General features: G+C 39.9%; 1 protein-coding gene across 2 annotated transcripts in view; it reads left to right on the top strand.

Moving 5' to 3' along the window:
- Window positions 1-19,267, top strand: part of RBPJ (recombination signal binding protein for immunoglobulin kappa J region) — a 115,861-nt gene that overhangs the window by 1,628 nt on the left and 94,966 nt on the right. The gene's annotated exons all lie outside the window — the stretch shown is intronic.

The following is a 19,267-nucleotide window of genomic DNA, read 5'->3' as shown; positions in this document are numbered from 1 at the left end:
CCTCCTCGCCTGGCCCGTGCCCCCGGCCCCGGGCGCTTTGTCTTCCCCGGTTGCCCCCCGCTAAGTCTCTACCCCCGGCCCTTTGTTTCGCCGCCGTGGGCGCTTTGTCCGACCCATCGCGCCCCGCATCCCATCTCTATCACCTCCCCGCAGCTGTCCTCCCTCCGGTGCCCCTTTGTTGTTTCCCTCTCTATTCGGTCCCTCCGTGACCTGCCACAGACCAGGCACCAGATTGCTCTCTCTTTTTTTTCTTTTAATTTTTCTCATGTGTTCCCCTCTCTCCTTTCTGCTGGGTCCCTGATCACCCCCAGAGGCTTTGTCTTCCCCACCCGTGGCTTTCTCCTTGGGCACCCCCACTCCCCTCCCGTCACCGGGTGATTGATCCACTCCCCACTGTGTGTGCCGGCCGAGCCGAGCTGTCTCAGCCGGAGGCGGGGACTCCCTCCATCTGGTGCCCGTCCGCGCGGGCAGACCAGGGTGAGTGGTTTCTGTGGGTCTGCAAGGCGCGTGGGGACACTTACTTTCCACCTCGCGCTGCTCCCCTCCGCACCCCTTTCTCTCGGGAGTGCGTCCCCACTCCCCCAATGTCTCTCAGGATTACAAGGTCTGCAGGTCTCTTCGCCGTCTCTCTTTGGGCCTGTGGTTGTTTTGTTGGAAACAGTAACCCTGGAAAAAGATCGGGTCTTTGGTTCTTGGTCGCCACCTCCTCCCCCAGGTCCTGGGTTTCTGACGTCCCTAGGCCAAGGGCAGCTGGTGTAGCTTTAGCTTAGCGGAGGGTATTATTGTAGGACGCTTAGAAGAGGCGCAAGGTATAGACATATCTTTTTTTCTTCCAGTTGGTGTGTGAGAATAATTTCAGATATCCACATTGGTTATTCATTTGGTATGTGGGTAGCAGTTAAGTGAATTTTGATGTTAAAAACTTGTGGCGTGGAGAATTTTAGCATTTTCTAGAGACTCTAGGTGTGGAGTTTAGTTATTTCACCAGCAACTCCTGCTTTGTCAGGAAAAAGGAAGGCATCGTCCTTAGGAATTGATGTGATTATTCCACTTTTTCTTACTCATTAGAGAGTTTACAGTTATGTGCCGCTGCTCTGTAGATTTATGACAACCTCTCCGCTCCATCTTTGGAGTTGAGATGAGTAAAGTACTTAAGACTGCAGTTTCTGTTTGAGGAACGCGTTAATGAAATGCAGTGAAAGTACATATAAATAGTCTTAATGTCCTGGCCCTTCTAATGTTGAAGGAGCTTTGCATTTTCAGGGTGCTTATTGTGATGGTAGCTTAAAAGCTTAGAGTTCTGTGTGGGGTGTAGGGGGGAGGGTGGTGTGGTGTATTTATTTGGCTTGAATATTCTGGTGCTGGGAATAAGACCGTTTTAGTTAGATTTTCCAGGATTTCCACCCTACTAGTTGATCACAGAAGATATGTTAGCTATAAAAATCATTTGGAGCGTCATTTCATTTGTAAACTAAAGTTCCACGAAAAGTACTACTAGTAGAGGATATGAAAGATTTAGTGCGAGGAATGTGGTGTAGTGGAAAGCATTTTATTTGAAGGCTGTGATTAGAACTAGTAGTTTGAATTTTAATTAAGAGGAAATCATGTTTCATGAGTGATAGGTGAGGCGTTAGTGAAAATTTGCTGTCTTGGTTCCATGAATAGATTTTTACTAATAATCATTTGTCTCTCTTACTAGTTCTTAGTGTATATTCATTCTTTTGAAGGTAAAATCTTGAGCACACTGTTGTTTTGCACACTAAGTAAATGTTAAGTATTGTAATAATGGAAGGACTTGTGCATATAAGAATGATCACACCTATATCATGAAAGCAACTTTTACAAATCAAGTTGTGTTTTTTGTTTCCAGAGTGTGTAAGACCTGCATATGGCGACCAAATAAAACAGTGCTTTTACTAAATTATATCAAACAATAGCAAATGTAAAAATATATCACATGAACTGTTGTTGGGAGGCTTTCTTTCTGATTATTGATGATTTAAGCTTTAAATTTATTGTTTAAGCATATTGCAGATGTGTCTATAGAGAGTATATTTTCAGGAAAAATAGGCTTACTTGCAATATTTTGAGATCTGTTCTAATATATTCTTCTAGGTAGTAAATTTTAAGCAGTTAAATTTGTTAAAAAGTTACCTCTTGTCCTATACTAACTTTTCTATCAATGTCTTTTAAGTGGCTAAGAAAAAAAATGGTTTGGGAGAAAAGGCACTCTTGCCAGCTGTAAGTTATTAAGTCATTTTTGGCACTCTAGATGGATAAGGTATTAGGGAGAAAAAGAGTGTGCTTGAAAGTTCTTGCAAATTGTCTTAATTCTAGTATTTGGTCATTTTTAAAAATAAAATTTAAAAACCTAGAATGAGGCTTTAAAACATTTTGCATTTCACTTTCTCCTAGTACTGAATTTCATGTTATTTCAACTAGGGGGAGTATTTTCTCATAGATTGACTAAAAGTTGTTATTTTTGGCATCAGGCTTCTTGACTATTTCCAAGTTACTCTACTTCCCCTGGGCCAGTTTCCTAACTGTGTAGTAAAATGGGAATTGTGACAACTTGCCACATCTGCACAGGGTTGCTGTGCTTTAGGATTTGGAGAAAGCATCCTTAGATGAAAGGTGTGGTTAGAGTCTAGGGATTGTTACTGTATTAAGCTGATGTGAAGTAGGTCATATTTTATGGGAAGTCAAGTAGGAGGTTATGAACTAAGTTCTTGGTAAGTCACATTGGTGATAGTGGGATGAAAAACAACAACCACCCAAATATGTATTACTAGTAGCCTGGTGCACAAAATTCATGCACCAGTGCGGTCCCTAGGCCTGGCTGGCAATCGAAGTGCAAATGTCTGGTGTGGAAGGGCAGGTCCCAGCTGACCTCTGGGCCCTGGGTAGCACCTGGGCCCCCGGACCTCCGCATGACCCCCTCTGCCTGAGTCACAGCACCCGAGTCCCCATGCAGAGCTGGGGTGAGCATGGCCAGACTCTGTGGGCCAGGGCACAGCATGGGCCTCTGGGCTGCCCAGTGGCGCCACATGGAAGCTGGGTGGGTAGCGTGCTCTCTCCTGGCCAGCCTCACAGACCGGCTCCTATGCGAACCCAAGGGGAGCCCTACGGGCCCCCGCGGCCCTGGTGGCTGTGGCCCGGCTCACCCGAAAGAGGCCGTGCAGGTGTGGGGTGGGCTCCTCGTGGGCACCTGGCACCTGAGAGTGGGGGCTTTCCTGGTGTATGAGCCCTGGCGTCCCAGGGGAGGGTAGCAGGGAGAGTGAGAGCAAGCTCCGCAGACACCCCACATTCTCACCGCCCCCCCGTTACCCCGGCCCCAGGTAACTGGCGAGAGGTCGCAGCACGTTGCCAATGCCTGCCATGTTTCGTGTCACCCCCTGGTGGTCAGCACACATTATAGCGAGCGGTCGAACTCCCTGTCAAACGACTGCCTGAGGGGACAATTTGCATATTAGGCTTTTATTATGTAGGATAGTTTCACTAATAAAACAGATACTTTTTCCTCCTATAAGCTTAGAGGGAGAGGAAGAAGTAAAATAAATTACAGGGTGATGTGTATGTAGTGTGTGTTGTGTAAGAGACTGAAGGTCTGTCGAACTCAAATGTAATAAACATACTAAAAGTATAGGATGCTTTTCTTCCAGTGACTTGTTTTGTGCATGTGGTAATATTAAAAAAATAATACCACAAAATGTTTTCACTAGACTCTAGGCCAATATACCTTATATTTTGAGTGCTTTGTCAATTGTTCTCAAGAATGTTTTCTAACAACCAGGACCATAATTTTAGACTTGACCCTTGCACTTGGGATTCATTCTCTCTTTCCCTCCTTCCCTCCATATATATTTGTTTATTTATATAATATATCAAAACCTGTTGCATTTTTTGTTCCAGGTAGATGATATCACGTCCTAACTAGTTCCCCGAACCAGGTTTTTGGATTCCTCTTACACTAACCCTTTACCTTTAATCACTGAGAACAGATAATTTTCTGAAAAATTGCTTTTATCTGTCTCCTTTATCCTCACTCTCACAGTTCATGCTCTCATCATTTCTCACCTGGATTACTATAGATATTGGCAGTTTCTTCTTTTTGCTTCTAGACTCACCCCCCTTTATCCAACCTTCCACACAGTCTTTCTTTTTTATTTTCTTTTTTCCCCCCACAGTCTTTCTGAAGAGCAAATCTCATCACTTCACTCCTAAGTTACAAAACCTTTCAATGGCTCCCCCTAGCAGCCTTCATTAAGAGAGGCAGCTGAGTGGATAGTTTATGAGGCGGAATTTGATATATATATGCAGGAAAGTTACTGATACTATAGGGAATTTAATTGCTGAAGTACCCAAAGGAATGGATATTTTCAGCTATAGGCAGTTTCATAGCCCCTGAGAACATTATAGTAAAACTGTTAGGCAAAAGTTCCTTTTGGATTGTTAGAAAATGCTGTATTGTTGTACAAAACTGACAAGCTTAAATTTCAAATTTTCTAAGTGGCTGACTGTCAAGTATTTCTCAAAAGGTTTCACTATTTTTAAGTGTTTTAAGTACTTAGGTGCATAGGCTTAAGACACTATAGATTACATTTTAGGGTGATCCATGCCATTGAACCAAATAATAAGTTGATCATCTTAAGAGAGACTCAGGTCTGTGGACAGATTACTTACAGATACTTTCTCCAAGCTTCAGGTTCTACCTCTATAAAATAGAGAATGATAATTTTGTTATATTTATCTGGCAGGCACATTGTGACTATCAAGTATGGTAAGCTATGTGAAATTATAATTGTTAAAATGATGTATAGGTTATTTGTATATAGTAAAGCACTCTACATAATATTGTGATTATAACGATTGGTTTCTCCTGGTAACCTTTCACAGTCTGGGCTCAGGATGGACTTTTAATATGCAACCTGTGGTTTGTGGGTCATGTTTTAGGAAGGCAGCAGTGTATTTAGTGCAGAGGACCGCAGCCCTTGAAATATGTGCCTTTGCATTTTGAGCAGACATACTTGGTAAATTACTGCTTGACCACGGATGTTGTCATTGAGTCACCCCCAGCTTTTTGGGGTCTGGTTCTTACTACTTTTTTCTCTGTTTGGACAGCTGTAATAATGTAGGAATGTTGAGTGCTCATCTCTCAGACACCTGCCCACAGTTCTGGATGCCCCTATAGTCCTGGCACAACATCATGGTATCGTGTATGCCTCATTAGGCCTTCTTCTGCTCCAAGAAATGAAATGATATCCTAATGTTGTGAAAAGAGTAATGTATTTCCTGAACATACTTTGGGGAAAAATAAGCAATGAAGTCTCTATGGCTTGCTTTGTATAATTGGTACTAATTACCTATCTGCATAAATATTTGTGTAGGTTTGTTATGTTGAGACAATGCATGGTGATAAGCATGACAGCTTTTCAGTCAGATTGGTCATATTCTTGGCAGTTTTGGGAATATTTACAGTTTTAAGTTTCATAAAAATGAGAAGATGTAGAAAACACTGCTTCATAGGTATCCTAAGAAGACATGAGATGAAATATACTAGAAAACCAAGTTGACCCTTTTAATTCCCCTCCCATGCTTCCTATTATATATTCAAAAGTTTTAATTTGGTCTTAGAACTAATTTTTTGTGTGTGCATTTTACATTAATTAGGTTATATAATCTATAATAATAAAAGGGTAATATGCTAATTAGACTGGACATCATTTCGGACATCCTGACGAAGCCAGGGCCAGAGGGAAGCAGCCCAGGTCCCGGGTGCCTGCCGGCGGCCAGAGGAGGAAAGCCTGGGTCCTGGGTGCCGGAAGGAAGCTGGTGCCAGCAGTTGGGGGAAGGAAGGCCTACTCTTGCATGAATTTTTGTTCATCGGGCCTCTAGTATATAAGAATAGTTTCTCGTAAAAAGTTTATATAACCAGGAAAAATGGTTATAACTTTCTAAAACCTGGAATCTTATTAGTGTGGTAAAGATTGTGTTATATAACTACAATATTAGTTGCTTTATAAAGTATAGAACCAATGATGTGGACTTAAAAAACCCTATATAATAATAGCCCAGTGACCGAAACGGCGGAATGACCAGAATGACCAGAGTCCAGAGCAACCATGGCCCCTCACCCCGGCTGGCCGCCCCCCAGCGAGCAGTTAGGGGCAATCAGACAGGCAGGCGAACAGCTAGGGGCGATCAAGGAGGCAGGCAGAGTGGTTAGAGGCGATCTGGCAGGCAGAGGTGGTTAGGGGTGATCAGGCAGGCGAGTGGTTGGGGCAATCGGGCAGGCAAGCGAGCTGTTAGGGGCCAGCGGTCCTAGATTGCAAGAGGGATGTCCAACTGCTGGCAGTCGGACATCCCCCGAGGGGTCCCAGGTTTTGAGAGGGTGCAGTCCAGGCTGAAGGACCCCCCCCCCCCCATGCACGAATTTCATGCACTGGGCCTCTAATTATTATAAACAACTTATTTTGGAACTAGTCTTGCTCCAGATAGAGCATACTAATTTTAAGATTGTTTGCATAATTGAGACGAGTATTTGTTACCTTTTGGAAAACTGCAGAGCCACTAAGGTCTTGCCTTATTTTGCCAGCTTTTATTTTTAAAAAGTTTATATTGATTTTTCTTTTTCTTTTAATGAGCAAGGAAGGGAGAGAGAGAGAGAAAGAAACACCGATGTAGGAGAGAAACCTCAATTGGTTGCCTCCCAAAAGCATCCCGATTGGGGATCAAATCTGCAACCTGGGTATGTGCTCTGACTGGGAATCGACCAACATATTATTTTTTGGAGCAATTTTAGGTTCACAGCAAAATTGAGGGGAAGGTACAGAGATTTCCTATTACCCTACCCCCACACATAAATAGCCTCCTCCATTAACAACATCCCCCAACAGAGCGGTATATTTGTTATAATTGATGAACTTATATTGACACACTAGAGGCCTCATGCACGAATTCATGCACCGGTATAGTCCCTCGTCCTGGCCTGTGGGATCGGGCTGAAACCGGCTCTCTGACATCCCCTGGTGCACTGAAGGACTCCATTGGTGCACCATCAGAGCTGGGGAGGGATGCGGGAGGTTGGACAGCTGGGGAGGGACCGAGGGAGGGCTCCTGCGTGTGTCAGGCCCGTCTCACTCAGTCCTGATTGGCCGGATCCCAGCAGCAAGCTCGCCTACCAGTTGGAGTGTCTGCCCCCACGTGGTCAGTGCACATCATAGCGACTGGTCGACCAGTCAGCTGTCTGCCCCCTGGTGGTCAGTGCACGTCATAGTGAGTGGTTGAGCTGCCTTAGCATATCATTAGCATATTATGCTTTGATTGGTTGAATGGACGACCGGACACTTAGCATATTAGGCTTTTATTATTTAGGCTTATTATCATCCAAGTCCATAGTTTACATTAGGGATCACTTTTGGTGTGTATTCATTAGGTTTGGTCAAATATGTAATGTATCTACAAATATATCTGCCATACAGAGTCGTTTCCTGCCCTAAAAGTCTACTGTGCTCTGCCTAGTCATTCCTCCCTCCTCCCTACCCCCTGACAACCACTGGACTTTTTATTGTCTCCATAGTTCCCAGCACATTTTTTCAAATTATTTAACTTTTGGTTTGAGTGTGAGAAAATTTTCATGCAAAAAATTATATAGTTCTATAAAAAGCTCCTGATCTATGTAGCAAATGGAGGAAGCAGAAACATTGAGGTCCTGAGACATGAAGAAAGGGTTACAGGAAATGAGTATAACCATGTTTTAGTGGTTCTTTATAATTGTTTTAATTACTATATTAAAGAAATAGTTGTTGGTTGAGCACTTAATAGGTATAAGACACTGGTATGTACTGGTCTTAATATAAACATGGCTAGGATGGTTTGGTGAAGTCCATGATTTAGTGGAAAGTACACAGACAATTACAATAGAGATTATAAGTGCTATATCAGATGTATAATGTTGGTGAGAACAGAGGTGCCAATGATTATCTTTTAACTGGAGGAAAGTTCATAGAAAATATGGGAGTTGATAGGGAGGGGTAGGAAATAAAACTAGGAAAGTGTTTGGGGCCTCTTAGAAGACCTTGAGTGCTAAGCTAAGGATTTGAATATCATTCATATGGGGTGGGGAGGGGTTACTGAATGTTTTTGAAGAGGTGAGGCTGAATATAAACAGTGTAGTAAAATACGTTGGAGTTGATGGAGACCATACGATAAATATGATCAAGATATGATCTTGGTAGGCCCAGGAATGGAAAAACAAAGCAGCTCGTTTTGAGGCAGAATGGTATAGGAAGCTTTGGAATCAGTGCACTATCTCTATAATAGATCTGTGGCTATGAGCGTATCACTTAATCTAAGTCTTGCCATTGTCTAAAAATTTGGAGCCCTGGCTGGTTGCTCAGTGGTTAGAGTGTCAGCATGTGTCTCTCACACTGATGTTCCTCTCCCCTCTTCCCTCTCCTTTTCCCTCTCTCCTCTCCACCCACCCCTCTCCCCCTCCTCCTCCTTTCTCCCCCTTCTCCCTCTAAAGGTCAATGGAAAAAATATCTTTGGGTAAGGATTACAATAAAATAAAATAAACAGTAAAAAACATTTCAAGGTATTCATGTGAGGATTAAATGAGATAGGGGAAATAAAATGCCTAGTTCAGTTCTGAAAGTAGTAGGTCCTTTCCTTTTCTGGAGTGGGACCTAAAGAATGAGATAGGCTAAGGAAGAAGAACTGAACAATTGAAACCTTAGTGATGAAGTAATTAGAAATGGGAAAGTCTGAGTGAGGTGAACAGGTATAACATAGGAGAACCTGCCTAACATTTGTTTCTTTTAGCTTTTCAATAAATGCTGAATACTTAACATTTAACATATTTCTGCAATTTATAAATGTATCTGTATTGATTATCTATTTAATCTGTCATTGAGCTCCATAAGGACAGGATCATTATTTTGCTTATCTTGTATAATTATGGAGCAATTGCTAATGGGCCAGAATGTTACCTATTGGATGAATATGACTTGCATGGATTTAATAATATTAGTATATACACTTGCCACTAGGTGGCATTCAGTTTAAGTGATAAGGCTTATTATGTTCAGCAAAGATTGCTTTTTCTATGGAGGACCTCCAGGGAAACTGACCCCTAGATTATGTTCAGTTTTCTACCATTTCTGGACTATACTTTTTGAAGTTAAATATGAAATATACAGCAAATAGAAAGCTTACTTAGTGTGTTAAAAAAATGAAAGCACAATGGCTTTAGAATATGTCCTGTGGAAAGAAGCTGAAGGGGAGGCTCATTGAAATTCACAAGTGACTACATTTCCTATTTCTAAATGTAGTTAAAGTGAAGCCTAATGGTTAAATTTTAGGGCCATGGTTTTTCTTAAGACTGTGGATGGAGGAGATGGAATTTGTTTCCTACTGGATTTAATGAAAGATGATGAAGTGACCTCTGTTTGGCTACTGGGCTATGTCTCTATGTTCTCTTATTTACTTCTGGTATATTGTGCTCTCTCTGTGGAGTGACATAGCATAAAATGTAACTACATCCTGCTTGACAAGTATTGATTATTTCAATTCCTTGGATTTAGTAAACATCAGAGCAGTGTCTTATGTCCATTGGTTATGCTCATATGCATGCATACAAGTCCTTCGGTTGATCTCTTACCCCCCTCCCTCCTGCCCCCCAACCCTCCCCCGCCTTCCCGCTGCAGTTTGACAATCTGTTTGAGGCAGCTCTGCCTCTGTATCTATTATTGTTCAAAAGATTATAATGGTCTCTATTATCCATGAATGAGTGAGATCATGTGGTATTTTTCCTTCATTGACTGGCTTATTTCACTTAGCATAATGCTGGAGAAGACTTTTTAAATCTTATGTTCTAGCAGCGGTTCTCAACCTGTGGGTTGCGACCATCGGAAAACACATATAGCATATTAGATATTTACATTACGATTCATAACAGTAGCAAAATTACAGTTACGAAGTAGCAACGAAAATAATCTTATGGTTGGGGGTCACCACAACATGAAGAACTGCATTAAAGGATCGCGGCATTAGGAAGGTTGAGAACCACTAACCACTCATTTGCACGTAGGCACAGACACAAATAATTTACAGTTAGCTAATGGCCGAGACACACTCAATGACTGAGCTGGTACTAGTAACTAGTTGCTGGTTTGATTTTGTAGAGAGACTTATGCTGGTCTTTTACTCTTTTTTGTTTATACCACTCAGCTGCCTTTTAATGTTACATGCTTTTAACCCCCCCCCCCCCCCCCCAATTTTGTGGGGACTTAAACCAGGAATACAAATCTCTTAGCCTTGGAGCCCTGGTTGGTGGAGTGCTGCTGCCAGTGTTGCTTACTAATCGGTCAGCTCTGAGCCTGCCTGTTTTTTCCTTCTTCGCTGTTTTCCTGTTTTTGATGCTGCTTGTGTTCTTTATCTTGTATTTCTGACTGACCAGGGTGGCCTCTTTGAGAATACACTTGTTTTCATTACAAGCGTCTTCACCACTGTGCTTTAGTTACCCCTATCCTCAAGAACTGCCTGGGTTCAGTTATATCTGGCCCACTCCAGTCTCTCTTTTGCCCCCCTAGTTTCTTAGTTTTGCCACCTGCACTAAATTTCAGCTGAGTGTCTAAAGCATCTGGAAGAGAAAATGGAACCACAGAAGAGATTGAGAGAAAAGAAGACTGTCATATTGGGAAGGAGGCCACAACTTGAAATTTTATACTGAAAGATGGGCTGGTTTTGAACCTGATGATTTTCATACAGTGTGTTTTTTTTTTTTTTTTTTTTTTTTAGTGTATATGTCAAGACAATATTACTCTCTTGACAATGGGATTCATTAAAAAATCTGTGCTTATCCAAATGTCAAGGAAGTGAATTAAATGAATTTTAGCATTTGAAAGATAGTAGTGATAGTTCTGGTAATTTACTTACAGCTTTAACCATTATTATTTGAATGCCATTATTTGATTAAATGGATAGTACTGTATTAGTGAGAGTTGCTGCTTCACTTATTGTCATGTTAAAATAGCCTGCATAGCTATAGCTTGCAAAGGTTATTTCATAATTATTGGTAAACAAGCCATTCTTCATCCTGACCTTCCTCCATGATATATAGTGTGATGTATACATTTTACATAAAGGATTTAGTAGCATGTCATTCACTTAGCCTAGTTTCTTAGCTGTAACTCCTGGAAGTTGTCAATTGGTAAATTAAGTATCTTTTAAATTACATTAGAATTTAAATTTGCATGGTAGCTTAGCTGTGCAGTTGATTTTTCATAGCTTATTTATATAATTATTTCAGGAAAGTGACTGTCTTGTGGAAGTTTTTCTTAAACACTCATCTTGATTATTTTTCTGATTGGAAAAATATGTATTACAGGGCCTCAAAAGTTATTTAAATATATCCTGTAAAGTGAGTCACTGTAGTCTTCCACTAGAAAATTAACCCTTAGCAATTGGGAGTATGTTCTTCGGTGTGTTTTTTTTTTCTCCCTAATGGAAATCCTAACAATATTTTAATGTATATTTATCCTTTCAAGTTTTTCTTTTTAAAAAATATTTATTATTCCCCCAAAGTGATTTCTAAGTATGTTGTTTAACAAGCTCAAAGAGTGAATGTAGAGCATAAGAGCGTAAGGAATGGTGCCTCCTGCTTCTGGTCTTTTTTAGAGTTTGATGTGCAGCATTCTTCCATACTTCTGCAGAAAGCATTTCCATGCATATGTGATTAAAAAAAATTATTCTCTGTCTGTCCTTCCTTTACATAAATAGGATCATACTGCTCTTCAACTGTGTAGAGCGACGACAGTGTTTGGACAGGTTCAAGCCTCGGACTAATGAGAGGGCATAGTTCTCTCATTGCCACGTGCAAGTCCCATCTTGGAGGGCAGAGCCCTCCCAGCACATTATAGCCAACAGCTATAGTTGTAAGCTTGAACCTATGGTCTGAACACGTGGCCCCACGTGTCTGAGTAATGTGGGCTTGATAGAGTTCAGGTGCATGTAATTGAGTAGGATCGAAACCCATGAGAATGTTGTAAACATCTTGACCACTCCCTTACATTGCCTCATGGAATCTGGCTATAAAATAAAGACACGGCTTGTAGTCCATGGCACTGTCTCTCCATCCGGGAGCAGCGTCCCACCCAGACCCAGCTTCTCTTGTCTGTCTTTTCTCCATCCTTCACCGTCCCCTCTCAGGGTCACTGAACCAGGCTGAGCTGGCATGGCACATAAGGCGCCCTGGGGCTGAGTATGCCATGGCCGTGCCGGCTCGCCACATTCAACTACTTGGGAACAGTATTTCTTGTGTAGTTCTTGGTGTCAATAGGTATGACTTCCCATTGTTCTTTTTCCCCCCTTTAAAAAAGTTTTCATTCCTACAGGTTTTTTTTAAAATTTCTTTATTGATTAAGTTATTACATAGGTGTCCTTATCCCCACATTACCCCCCATGCCCCCCCTCCCCCACTCATGCCCTCACCCCCCTGTTGTCTGTGTCTATTGGTTAGGCCTGCATATAAGTCCTTTGGTTGATCTCTCTCCCTTACCCCCACCCTCCCCTACCTTCCCTCTGAGGTTTGACGGTCTGATCGATACTTCTCTGTCTCTGGATCTGTTTTTGTTTCTCACTTTATGTTGTTCATTATATTCCACAAATGAGTGAGATCATGTGATATTTATCTTTCTCTGACTGGCTAATTTCACTTAGCATAATGCTCCCCAGTTCCATTTATGCTGTTGCAAATGGTAAGAACTCCTTCTGTTTTACCGCAGTGTAGTATTCCATTGTGTAGATGTACCACAGTTTTTTAATTCACTCATCTACTGATGGGCACTTAGGCTGTTTCCAAATCTTAGCTATGGTGAATTGTGCTGCTGTGAACATAGGGGTGCTTATATCCTTTCTGATTGGTGTCAGGCAATATATTTTGAACACATAAAATAGGAGGGGAAAACCCTTGTAATGTTCTCCACAGTGGCTGCACCAGTCTGCATTCCCACCAGCAATGCACGAGTGTTCCTTTTTCTCCACATCCTCTCCAGTACTTGTCGTTTGTTGATTTGTTGATGATAGCCATTCTGACAGATGTGAGATGGTATTCCTACAGTTTTTAATAACCAATAGCCTTTGCATAAAGTAGTTGCAGAAACATATATTCTCATGATTGACTTTTCTTATTCTGGTAAACTTTTTATTATGATTTTTTTTTAATTAAATTGATTGGGGTGACATTGGTCAACATGGACATGTCTCTGGATTCCAATTCAATTGCCATGAACATCTAGGGACCGTATAATCTAGTATGTAATATTGCTACTGGGCATTCCTGCTCTTTCCCTCACCAAGCACCCCTCCCCCCCAGTTTTGTGGTTAACCCTTAGTCATCCATCAACACATGCTTGGCTGTACCACTACACAGAGTAGTACCTTGCCTCAATCCAGGTAGAATATAGATCTGAGGCAGGAGGGAAAGATTGAAAAGGAAATTGGGATTTTTTAAAATTGAATTTATTTTTTAGAACAGTTTTGTTTGGGTTTGTCTCTGCATTTTATTACATGACTTTGGAAGAGAGGTTGTAGGAAGAACACAGGCTGGTGATCATGATACAGATTCCGTTCACTAATTTGGTGATATCTCTGGTTCACCTTTTCAGTGTAAATGTTACCTCTTTGATATATGCCTTAAGTTAAGTATAATATTATATGTGTCAAAGAGCTTAGAAAATAATTATTGCACCATGTAAATGAAAGGTATTACTATTCAGAATGACTTGAGTCTCACATTTCTGGTCTTACAGATACATTCTTTCTACTATACTGGAGTATTTTAAATTTTGTTTTATGTTAAAGTGTTGTTTCAATGTCATTTTAGAGTTTTTGCTGTGAAATTTTGTTTTTTTTCTAAGGCAGTAGCTGTGGATGTGGCTTAAAAACTGATGAGCATCTACAATGCTGAGCCTTTTGGAGCAATGAAAGGCTGCTTACAAATGGTAACCACAGTTGCAGTGAATTCTATGTTTGTTATTTGTGAATCCCTAAGGGTAAATGTGTTCTGATGGGGGGTAAGTTAGGATAGTATAAACTGAGTTTTCTGTTCTGGTAATCTTTGGAACAATCATTCTGCTACTTTGAAGGAATTTGGAATATCTTGCTTTATTGTTTTAATGATTCTTTCACTAAACGTATTATTCATATATGTGTAAAGGTAAATTGAAATTTTAAGATGTTATGGACATGGTTTCTGTCATCAGATATTTTTGCTCTCAGCATCTACTGTTTGTGCTTGCACTTGCTGATGATGTCTTATAGCTACTGTTTAAAAGCTATAAATATTGGGTTACTTGGAACTAAATATTTTCTATTTAGTGTGATTAGGTCATACATATAGTTTTAGGCATAGTGCATATACCTGTGGAGAGCGGCTACAGTGTTTGGACAGGTTTAAGCCTCGGACTAATGAGAAGGCACAGTCCTCTCATGGTCATGTGCAAGTCCCACCTTGGAGGGCAAAGCCCTTCCAGCACAATTACAGCCAACAGCTATACGTAGTTGTAAGCTTGAACCTATGGTCTGAACACGTGGCCCCACGTATCTGAGTAATGTGGGCTTGATAGAGTTCAGGTGCATGTGATTGAGTAGGATTGAAACTCACGAGAATGCTGTAAACATCTTGACCACACCCTTACATTGCCTCATGGAATCTGGTTATAAAATAAAGACACAGCTTGTAGTCCATGGCACTGTCTCTCCATCAGAGAAGCAGCGTCCCACCAATTCCCAGCTTTCATTCTCTTGTCTGTCTTTTCTCAATCCTTCACCGCCCCCAATCGGGCTCAACGAACCTGGCTGAGCTGGCTCGGCACATATGGCGCCCCACGTTGGGCTGAGTATGCCATGGCCGTGCCAGCCCACCACATATACCCATTTTTATTTCAGAAGTATCAATGTTATTGAGTAGATCCAAATAGTTAACTGTAAATTATTAGTAGTTTTACTCTGAGATATTCAAGACCACCCTGAAATTGAGCTATAAGAAATGAGGGAGCTGTGGTATGTCCTATCAAAAAATCTAGAAGATAAATTTCTTCAAAGAATTCTAGAAAATGTTTATTTTTTTAAAAAAAGGGGGTGGCGGCAGGTAAGAACAGTAGTTGAAACAAATGAAAATCCCTAACCAAAAAATACCCATCATTGTATATGTGGCATTATGATCAGTGTTTCTGAAGGTTTTAGAGTATATATTTGCAGATCTCTGAACTATTTATGTATTTAAATTATCATAATAGATTTACTTTATCTGTAAAGGCAGTGCTTAACATACTTTCTCATCATAAATTGTTGAACATTGAAAATATTAAAAAACTATGGATTAAATATGCTTTTAAAATTAACTTTCTTGTCCTTCAGTTTGTCTCATTCTTCATTCTTCCTAGTGGTGGAAAGAGTTTAAACTTTTATTGTAGTTGAAACAAATGAACTTTTACAGTCACATCTGTTCTTTTATTTTATGGGACATATTTTCAGGAGGATTTTATGCACATTAAAAATAACAATTTTTGTGAATTTAATTATTATCCACAGTCACTTTTAGATATAAAAGCATTCCCAGTGAATTACTTCTGATTCATAACCAAATTTTAGCAGAGCAGATGTAGATTACCAATGGAATAATTAGCTGAAAAATATTAAGGGGTTGGAGAGCCCTTTGTGTAACACTTAACTTTAATTTCTTGGCCAGTTTATATGAATAATTAAAGTTTTGAGGCAGTTAAATTTCTTCTCTTGGGATTTCACAGTTGTCACTGATAGCTGTAATCACTAGGGAAGTAGAAATATTATTTCCATCAAACAGATGGCTTTTCTAGCACTAGTTCCTAACAGTGCCTACTGAGGTTCGTATTTATGTTGGATGATTTCCTGATCACACTGACTTGGTATACGTTTGAAAAATCACACCTGGTAATGGAATATGATGTAGATATTAAAATGGCGTAGTGAACTTCACAATTTCTAAAAGTTGGAAGTGTAATGTACAGTTCCTGTGCTCTTGGGGAAGGTAGTCTGTTTTTGTGAGAGTAATCGCCTAGTAGTGGATACCAGTGCCTTAACTGTCCTTTCAAGGATTCCTCTTCTACGTTTTGACTTTCATTAGCCCTGCCCTCAGTGTGCTGTTTTCATTTCTGCTTAGTCAGATGACCAGTCTATCCAGTGCTTTGAGGGATTGGCAGGTGTTTGTTAGGATAAAAGGTAGGTTTCTGTTGTGTATGAGGAATATTTGTAGAGAATTCAGTGTGGAAGGGCTACAATTACAAAATCAACATTATTGTTTCAGCTTTAATGTGGAGATTTTACTTGTTATAAGTGGGATTATCTTTCACTTTTTAAATGTTTTTTTTTTCTTTTCCTGTTGAAGATATAAAAACATGCACACACACATATATTGGTAATGCACATGTATACTTATGCTCCTGAAATTTAAAAAACACTTAATAGTCAACTATTAAGATTCTAAAAACTTTGTAGGCTATATTTATCCTATAGCAAGAAATGTTTGAAGTCATTTCTTAAGGAGATTACAAAGAAACTCAGTGACATTTTGGAGGTAGGTACAAACAGGTTGCGTTTTGGAAAAGTAACATGGGGCTTTATTTCCTTAATACTGTCACTGGTTGGGGTCAAGTTATAAGAGTGAATAGAGCCATGGTAGATATATCTTGACTTAGAGCTATTAAAAATTACCAAGAAGGAAAAAAATTTTGGTGTTTTACACATGTTGGGGTGGGAGCGATGGTGTCATTTATGGAGATGAGGTGCCACTGAGATAAATGGCGTAGTAGAGGAGTGTTGAGTTGGTGTTGATGAGAAGTTTCCGGTTTTGAGGATGTTGAGTTTGAGGCCCTTGTGAGATGATTAGATGAAAATATCCAGTGGCCAATTGTATATACATTATATCTGTGGTTCCTGCAGTTCAGGAGAGAGAGATCAAGGTTGGAAATACATACTTGAAGACTACTAGATGGTAATTAAAACCTCCGGAGTGGGCTAAATATCCTGGGGAGAGTTGGAGTTAGGTAGACTGACACTGGTGAGCATCAACATTTAAGGAATGGTTAGAGGTGTAGAAACCAGTAAAATAAAAGTAATAACAAAGGAGGTGGGACAAAAACCTAGATGGTGTAGTGTTACAAAAATGAAGAGAGGACTTTCTAGAAGGAGGTAAACCGCTCAGATATGTCAGATGCTGCAAAGAGGACAAATGAGACAAATCCAAAAGCTCACCAGATGTAGGACTTCAGAGACCTTGGCAAAACAATTTCAGTGAATGGTGAGAGCTATACTGTAGTTTGTCATGGGTTGAGGAAGTTGAGACAACTCTTTCACAAGTAACTGCTCTGAATTTGGGAAAGAAGCCTTAGGTGCTGCCATGCTGCTTTTTAAGGTGGAATAGGCTTCTTTAGATGCTGATTGGAAGTGAAATGAAACAAACCGAAACTCCTATTGTTGCCTTATCTATAACGTTGTATAGCTTCTCTTGTATTAATGGAAAGTCTGCATGAAAAGGGCTTTGTTGGGGTGGGGGATACACATTCAGTAATGCTGTGACTGGGGACATTCATGAATTTGATGTAACTTTTCAGAATTTTCACAATGATTGTCTTATTTGGAGAGGTGATACTTATACTCTGATTCTTTTGAAAAATTTGCTTGGGGTCTAGTGATTAACTGAGGTGGTGGATTTAATTGATTCCTGTGAAGCCAAAGAAGGTTGCCTGTGTTTGGGGTCTTTATCCATATACCGCCAGAGCTATGGAACACATGCAGCAGTTTGTTCTGTGTTTGTACTATATCATAGGCTTGACTTGTAATTGTTCACACATATCAATAGAGAGTTAACATGTACCCCAGTTATGTGATTATGTATTAATAAACTATAATGAAGTGTTGTACTTTACTAATACACACATTGGAATATGTACAGAAATTTGAAATGGTAAAAAATATTGTGATAAAAATGAGGTAAAGTTTTAAAGATACTTTTAATAGAATGGTAGAAACCCTTTTTATATTCACAAGTATTTTTTTTTATTGAGAACAGTGTGTTTTATTTTTTATTACTAGTATTTGATATACTTTTATTGATTTCAGAGAGGAAGGAGGGGGGAGAGATAAAAACATCAATGATGAGAGAGAATCATTGATCCGCTGCCTCCTGCATGCCCCCACTGGGGATTGAGTCCACAACCCCAGCATGTGCCCTTACCCGGAATCAAACTATGACTTCCTGGTTCATAGGTTGATGCTCAACCACTAAGCCAAGACAGCTGGGCAGAGAGCAGTGTATTTTAAATATCACTGTTACTTTAAAAATTGTGATAAAGTATACAGAATACACTTCATTATTTTTTAAAATCTTAGTTAAGACTTTGTAATGGAGTCATTCAAAGAGCTAGTTCCAAGTTCATTTTATTTCTATACAAATCAAGTGGTTTTCATAGCTGAAAAGCCATTGTTTAAATGCCAGGCTTATCTTAAGTGTTTTTAATTTTACAAAAATAACTGCGAGGTAGCATACTCCAGGAAGTTGCCTGTCTTCACAGGAAAAGCAATCAATTTTTGGACATTATAAGAAAAACGAGTAACTTGTCAAGTTTCACAACCTTTTTAAGTGCTTTACCACGAGATAAAGAGCAAACGTTTGTTCATTACAAGAGATTTTTGTGGTCACTCCTTATGTTATGAAGATATATTGTTTTATAAAACTATCCATAACACCTGGTGGTACTTTGTGCCATTCTGTGGTCATTTTCTTTGCTTGCTAATGAAAGATGAAATGAATGAGTTTCTTGTGTGACGGATCTCAGTAAGCTTTTTACAGAAATCTTGTGTTAGTTTGGTTAAAGCAGATAATGCTCTCATGGATTTTACTTTTGTTAAAGAAGTCAAAGAAGCTTTCTCCTGAAAACAGCCTTGTCTTTTGTCCAGTGCTCCCGCCCTTGCCCATAGAAGAATGCCTATCATGTAGAAGGCACTCAGTAAATACTAAGCTGTAGAATTAATTTATATTTGACAGTGTTTTCCTGTAGATATTTTCTTAGAAGTTTTTGCATTTCATTAACAATCCAGCAAATACTGTAAACTATGGCATATTAGAAAACCATCTATACTGTTTATCAACTTTATGGTAAATTTCCCACAATCTGTACTCTTCCTAATAGTTCTTCCTTCCCACCCCAATATCTTCAACAGTGTTTTC

The sequence above is a fragment of the Myotis brandtii genome, unplaced genomic scaffold, assembly GCF_000412655.1.
Source record: "Myotis brandtii unplaced genomic scaffold, ASM41265v1 scaffold525, whole genome shotgun sequence".
NCBI classification, from domain to species: Eukaryota; Metazoa; Chordata; class Mammalia; order Chiroptera; family Vespertilionidae; genus Myotis; species Myotis brandtii.
The sequence above is the reverse complement of the archived record's forward strand: the minus strand, read 5'-3'. Positions and strand labels throughout refer to the sequence as shown.